Below are 7,631 nucleotides of genomic sequence, written 5' to 3' on the forward strand. Positions count from 1 at the left end.
TGAAGTTTTAAGATTTTGAAAAGATTTTCCAAATGAATTTTGAAATAAAGGTTTCAAAAGATTTTGAAAAGAGTTTTCAAAAAATTTTGAAATAAAGTTTTTAAAATATTTTGAAAATAATTTTGAAAAGATTTTTCAAATGAATTTTGAAATAAAGGTTTTAAAAGATTTTGAAATAATTTTGAAAAGATTTTTCGAATAAATTTTGAAAGAAGGTTTAAGATTTTGAAAAGATTTTCCAAATGAATTTTGAAATAAAGATTTTAAAAGATTTTGAAATGATTTTGAAAATAATTTTGAAGTTAATTAAATTTGAAAGATAATTTTTGAAAGATAATTTTAAAGTTAATTAAATTTGAAAGATAATTTTTGAAAGATAATTTTAAAGTTAATTAAATTTGAAAGATAATTTTTGAAAGATAATTTTAAAGTTAATTAATCAAAAAAAATAATTTTAAAGTTAATTAATCTTTGAAAAATAATTTTAGACAATTTAGAATGATTTAGAAGCTAAGTTTTAAAATAATTTAGATTTGAAAATAATTCAAGTTAAAATAATTTAATTGTTAATTAACTTGATTTAAGTTATGTAAAATACCGAAAATAGGCGAATATTAATAAGGGAATTTTCCAGAATTTTTGGATATTTTTCGGAAATTTTTCGGAGCTTGTACGGACGAGTTAACGGGGTAAAAACGGAGCCGGAAATACCTGTTTTGGCTACCCTATTTAAATAAGGAAAAGTTGAATTTCTTAATTCCTTTTTCTTTATTTATTTTCTTTTTCTTCGTTTTTGTTGTCGCCGTTCACTTCTTCTCCCCGACACCGAGCCGTGCCTCTCCTTGCCCTAACCGCCCGCGCCCTTCTTCTCCTTTTATTCTGCTTCATTTCCTCTCTTTTCCTCTCACGCCGAAGCCTTTTTCCCTCTGCCCCTTTCCAGTGCCGCCGACCCGAGTAGCACCGCCGCAAACCGTGCCCTAGCTGTCGGTGACGTACGGAGCAGCGCCGATAGCCGGTGCCCTAGCCTCAACCCGCGACACCCGACGCCAGCGACGCCACTTCCTTGCCTCTGCCGCCGTCGAACGGAGAGTGCCAGTCAACCTTTCCTCTGCCCTCGAGCCCGAGCACAGCCGACAGCCAAGACCTAGTTTCCCGATCGCTTCTGCCCTAGCGCCGGTTGCCACTACTTTTGTGCCAGCCGACGCCACTGCCCTAGTGCTCTCTGCCTTGGTCAAATCCACGGTGAGGTGTAGCTTGGTTGGAAATTCTGTATGTTTAAGAATGTGGATTAATTACTGTTTTGGTTTGTTCGTTTTGTTCCAGCAGCAAATTATCTTTGCTGGCTGTAAACAATCCTAATTGGGCAACCACTTTGTGACTTCCAGCAGCGGTTGAATTGAGGTAAGGTTTATGGTTTTGATCTTTGTGTTAGATTATTTCTAGTTGTGTTAGCAATAATTATTGATTTAGGTTTAGAAGTTGTATAACGGTGTAGTTGGGGTTAATGAAACTAACCCTAACTGGTCAGTGGATTAGAAATTAGTTTAGCTATTTGTTTATAATTAAATTAGCTAAACTGTGCGATTTAACCCAGTACTTTGACGCGAGACGAGTATCTCGGAGTCAGATTGGACCTTTCTATTTTTGGAGGCGGGTACTTTTGATTTATTGTCTTTGATATACTTAGTAGTGAAATTAACAATTTGCATTAATTATGTTTTCTTATTTGTTTCGGTTAATCACCGCCCATGTTACCGCTTGATTGATTGTTTGTTTGCATCTCGTATTGATCTCTATCATGCTGATGGGTAGTGATATAACCTAGTTTTACCATGTCGGGACCTAGGTTTGATACCTTATTTGATCAAGTATACCTTGATAGGATTTATTTACTTTGGTGCACATTATTATATGTCCAGAGATTGATTTAGCATATTACCATGCTTAGTGACATGCACCATTCGCATGATTGCATCTTGTGTGAGATTGCTCCATTATTGTGAGCACTTTGCGATTTTCATCATTGTTGGTGCTCCATTGTGATGCTCATGGGTAGCGCGACCTGGCGTAGACACGTCGGTTTGACTCTTAGGTGCTCGTTGGTCCTCATGGGTAGTGTGTGTGACGTGTACGTTAGAGATCCCTCCGTCGCGGTATCGGGAGATGAGGCATTATGCTCCCCATTTATGATTTGGTGTAGGAGTATGTGTGTACTCCGACAAGATCTCGTCCTCACTCATCAGGGGTAGTGATGTAGAGTGCACGGTCGTCACAGCCTACCCACTCGGTCCCACTTTTGTTGTGAGTTGGTCGACTGGCGTCAGGTGACCATGACATTGGCATCATATGCATGATGCATTTATTGTCTGTGTTTGTGTTTGTTGCATTTATATGTTGCATGTTGTTTGGATACATGTTTGGCATACATCAGGTTTTCTATACCTTCGGTTGTTTGACCTTTTCTGAAATCTTGGTTAGTCTGTTCTCTCTGTTTACTTAGATTTGCATTTACCTTTATTTTATCGAGTATCTGCATGATTAGTCTTAGGTGTTATTTCCTCTTTGCATATCATTGTACTGCTGAGTGTTGGACTCACCCCGCCTCCATTGTTGTTATATTTCAGGATGATGCTGTCAGGAGAGAGTTCTAGTTGCTGGTCCCCTGAAGACCCGAAGACTTACGGATCTACTGGTTTTGTTTTGTTTCCTTTTTGACTGTGTTTCAGACTTAGTTTGTTTGGATACTTGGATGTTGTATGGATTTTTGTGATGATGACGGATTTTTTATTCGATATGTTTTTACTACATGCCTGCCTGGACGGCAGAAGAGGTGAGTAAATCAAATTTTGAGCTTTATGAGTGTAGTGAAGTAGGGTTGATTTCGAGTCAGAGTATTATTATGATGTTACTATTATTAACTGCGTGGATGTGATAGCCAGAAGCTGAAAATATATATATAAACTGCGTGGTGATTGTTTTATTTATTGTTATGATTCCAGCCGCCTGTGGCTGAGGTATTTGTGTTATGTAGAAGTTTCAGATTGTCCGCCGTACAGGGGAGATGCTGCCGAAATTTCTTCGGACAGGGACTCCTCTGGGGCGTGACAATTTATTGGTATCAGAGTAGGTATACGATACTTGCTATGTGTTTTGGATTTTCCAGATGTGTCTGGTACCAATTTGTTATTTGGTATTAGAGCAGCAAGGTTTGGCGATATTCGTTTTGATTTTTGTGTTGGATTTTGAGATTTATCTGATACCAATTTATTGGTATCAGAGCAGGGTTATGATACCTGCTATTGGTGTTCTGGAGATTTATCGGATACCTGTTGTTGGTATTCTGGATATTTGAGTTAGCCAGGTTTGCGAGTCAAACTGGGCATTTTCGGATTTTCGATATGGTTATGTTTCGGATTTCCGTTTGATTTATTTGGATTTCCGGCGATATTCTTGTTCGGAATTTTGAGGTCAAAAGTTGGGGACTGGACAGCGACGGAACATCTCCAGACAACAATTAGGTATGATGTTTATTTTATGATTTTTATACTTGTAGTAATATCTGTAATTTAATTTAACAAATATGAGACGATCTACTCGTATTGCTGCGAGACGTGGTGTTGGACGACCACGTGCGAGGACCACGGGATCTCTGGATATGCCAAAGATGCCCACTGTGAGTGAGCCTGTCAGTCAGGGACTGACTCAGCATGCTTCGGGCACGTTGGACTTTCAGACCCCGACGGCTCCTATAGAGGTACCTACCTCGATTGTGCCGAGCGTACCTATCCCTACAGTAGTTCCGGTACCATCAGGGGTACCATTGGTGTACCCGACATCTGCTCCAGCGCAGCCTACAGTGTATTCAGTACCACCGCCACTCGGATCTACAGTGTACCCGACACCAGTGGCACCTGTGCCCCCAGTGTCTACAGTAGCAGCAGCTGCACCATATCCGGTACCATTACCTACCGTACCTCCAGCTGCGGCCACTTATGTTCACCCGGCAGTACCACCGACGGTTTATGCTTCAGTATATACAGCAGCACCGGGAGTTCCTCCTCTAGTTTATTCCACGGTACCATCTGTAGTATCAGCTCTAATGTTTCTGCCAGTTCCTGCAGCCGTCCCGACATAGCTCACTGATATTGTCGCTGCACGAGCTAGGATTCCAGCATTGGATGAGTCGATGAAGACTCGTTTCACTCTTTTCCGCGGAGATCTCGATCCGAGTATGACTCTGTCATGGATAGAGACTATGGAGCATACTTTCTTCTATATGGCTTGCTCCGAGTGGGAGAAAGCAGAGATAACTCAGCGTTCTATTATTGGTGAGCGCAACGTCACGTGGACCAGGTTCAGAGAGGCTTTTGAGAGCCGCTTCTTTCCACTGTCTTATCAGATGGCTCGCCGACAGGATTTTATGAGTATGAGGCAGAACAACTGCTCAGTGACTGAGTATAATACTGAATTCCACCAGTTGGCTAAGTTTTGTCCAGAGTTAGTTGCGGAGGACAGAACTCGTATGATGCAGTTTATTCAGGGACTGGATGGTTATCTACATGTACGGCTTGTCGGTTTAGGGATCACATCTTACTTTGATGCACTGGATCGAGCTTTGATAATAGAGTTAGCTTAACAGACAGCATATCCGGACAGGAAAAGGAAGCATACGGGTCAGACATCAGGGCAGATCCAGCAGACACAGGCGACAGGACAGCCTCAGAGTAGTCACAGACGGTCGGGTCAGAGTTCTTCTGGTGTATCTCGTAGGCCTCAGAAGTCAGGACAGTCTTCCTCAGGACATTTTCGGTCTCCTCGGCAGGATCGGAAACAGTCCACCAGCGATATACAGTGTTTCCGATGTGGTTCCAGAGACCACATCACTTCAGCCTGCACTTTGGAATAGTCGGTTTGCTTATTGCCGCACAGGCCTGATTGTCGGTGAAGGCTTGCTGCAACCGGAGGTCGAGGCGGAGGGGCAGTCTAGTCGATCGGTGTCTCGGCGAGGCGGAGATTCTCACCCTCACAGCGTCAGCAGGAAGCCTCAGCGGCGGCATTTGGCATGCTTGGACAGAGTACTCGGTGCTTCCTAGCACCCAGTTTTGTTCCGTGACCTTATTATCCGACTCGAAGCGATGCAGACTCGGTCCGGCCGGTACCGATGTCAGTCACCATCCTCTCGGTCTTCTACGGCATTGTCAGCGGCGCCTCGATGGCGAGCTTACGCTTGTCGCGGCCGGCCGTTGGCGTTACCACCTCCTCCTCTGCAGAGGCGGGCGTGTTCATGCGATTACGAGAGAGGATGCACAGCGGGCCGTTTTCCACGGTATGATTTCCATTTATACATTTTCCGCTGATATATTGATTGATACTGGTAGCTCGCACTCTTTTATATCCCGTACCTTTATGCGGGAGATTGGTAGATTACCTACTGTTAGATTGCGGAGATTGACTGTCTCCTACCGTCCGGTGATACATTAGACGTCACCCAGAGGTCGAGGTTGCCCTTTAGACTTTGGCAACATGATACTTACGGTAGATTTTTAGTATTAGAGATGGTTGAGTTTGATATCATTCTTGGCATGGATTGGTTGTCAGTATATCATGCTACCGTTGATTGGCAGACGAGGGTGGTCACCTTCGCCTCCGAACCAACCCTCGTGGGATTTCAGCATAAGAGATGACGACATATCGATTATTTGATTCGGGCTCGAAGTTTGCATCACATGGTGTCGAGTTTTGTTATCTTTGATTAATCTTGAGGCGTGATGGTTTCGCGACTCTCAAGCGTTTTAGTCCGTGAGTACCGGATGTGTTTCGGAGGAGCTACGTGTTTGCTTCCCGGAAGGCAAGTCGAGTTCGCTATTGGTGATTCGGGGACCGCCCGACATCGAAACCTCCTTATCGTATGTCACCAAAAGAGTTGAACGAGTGAAGGTTCAACTCCAGGAGCTTTTAAGGGATTCATTTGCCTAGTGTTTCCCATGGGGTTCTCCGGTATTATGTTAAGAAAAAAGACGGCACTATGAGGTTATGTATTGATTACAGACAGGTGAATGGTGGCCGTCGAAATAAATATCCATTACCACGGATCGAGGATTTGTTTGATCGACTCGGAGGTACTTAATGTATTCTAAGATTGATCTGCGATCGGATATCATCGGAGAGTCGGAGACTCGGATATTGACGACTTCCGTACGGATCGGTCATTATGAGTTTTGGTAATGCCATTTGGGCTTACGAATGCTCTAGCGGTGTTTATGGACTTGATGAACCGCATTTTTCTGAGTATATGGATCAGTTTGTTATCGTTTTCATTGATGACATATTGGTCTATTCTCGTTCAGGAGGAGCACAGCATCTTAAACGTGCGATTTTGGAGATTCTTCGTCGACATCGGTTTGTCACGAAGTTGACAAGTGTGCATTCGGCTATCTTGATCGGTTTTCGGGGCACGTGGTTTCTAGCGGTATTTGATTGATCCTTAGAAGATCGAGGTTGTCACGATTGGGAGCGGTGAAGTCGATTCGGAGATCGCGATTTTACGGGACTAGCGAGGATATTACCGACGTTTTGTCGAGGATTTCGCGTATTGCTATCGTGACACGCCTTACCGGAAGGCATGAAGTTCACGTGGTCAGGAGCTTGCGAGCTTCCACGAGCTGAAGCGGAGATTAGTGTCGGCTCAGGCTTTGGTTTTACCCTCCGGAGAGGACGGATTCACCGACGCTTCTCTACAGGGTTTGGGCGCTGTTCTGATGCAGCACGGCAGAGTAGTCTCTTATGCTTCTCGTCAGCTGAAGGAGCATGAGAAGAACTATCCAGTTCATGACTTGGAGTTAGCTGCCATCATCTTTGCTCTGAAGCTTTGGCGACATCATTTATACGGTATTACATTTGAGATTCTCACTGATCATAAGAGTCTCAAATATATTTTCACTCAGAAGGAGCTTAATCTCCGACAGAGGAGATGGATGGAGTTCCTTGTAGCAACCACCCTTTCTTACTACTACTCTCTAAGGGAGATTGTTACCTAACTATAACTTCCCTCCTAGTGGCACTGACTCTATAATTAGAGTCAGGTAGATTTTATCACAGTTCAGAGGGATTCCCACCGAAAAATTCGGCAGAGTCTCCCCTGTACCGGTGACCAAATCCACAATACATAAAAGATATACACAGCCACATGCGGCTGGATCACAATATTCTTCACAACCACGCATTAATAAATCATATTCTAATCAAAAACTAAACTAGCAATAAGAATTAAACTCAAAACTCTCAGAACAAAGCATAACAAGCTACAATGCACTTCGAACTCAAGCATAAACTCATGATTTCATAATGGAAATAAGGAAAATGAACTAGACATAAACTCTAAATGAATAAGTCTTGCTAGTCCCCTCTGGATCCCTCCATAGTTCAGCCACCACACACATCCATCATCACCACCACCCTATCGCCTCCCTTCATATCTTAGCTTTTCCTTTATCTGCAGTAGGAGGAAAGAAGACAAGATCTATAAGCGAAAACGCTTAGTAAGTACTAATCTATCTCACAAAACTCGAAATGCATAAATGAAATGCATAAGTACTGAAACTGAAATACTAAAACTATCTGCATATGCTCAT

At 42.9% G+C, this 7,631-nt stretch overlaps 1 long non-coding RNA gene across 1 annotated transcript; it reads left to right on the top strand.

Moving 5' to 3' along the window:
• The first annotated feature begins 804 nt into the window (after positions 1–804).
• LOC122012755 lies at positions 805–2,751 on the top strand. Its single transcript, XR_006120316.1, has 3 exons — positions 805–1,242; positions 1,327–1,401; positions 2,625–2,751. It is a non-coding gene; the product is annotated as an uncharacterized LOC122012755 (long non-coding RNA).
• Positions 2,752–7,631: the final 4,880 nt, after the last annotated feature.

This window comes from Zingiber officinale, chromosome 1A (genome assembly GCF_018446385.1).
Source record: "Zingiber officinale cultivar Zhangliang chromosome 1A, Zo_v1.1, whole genome shotgun sequence".
Lineage (NCBI taxonomy): Eukaryota > Viridiplantae > Streptophyta > Magnoliopsida > Zingiberales > Zingiberaceae > Zingiber > Zingiber officinale.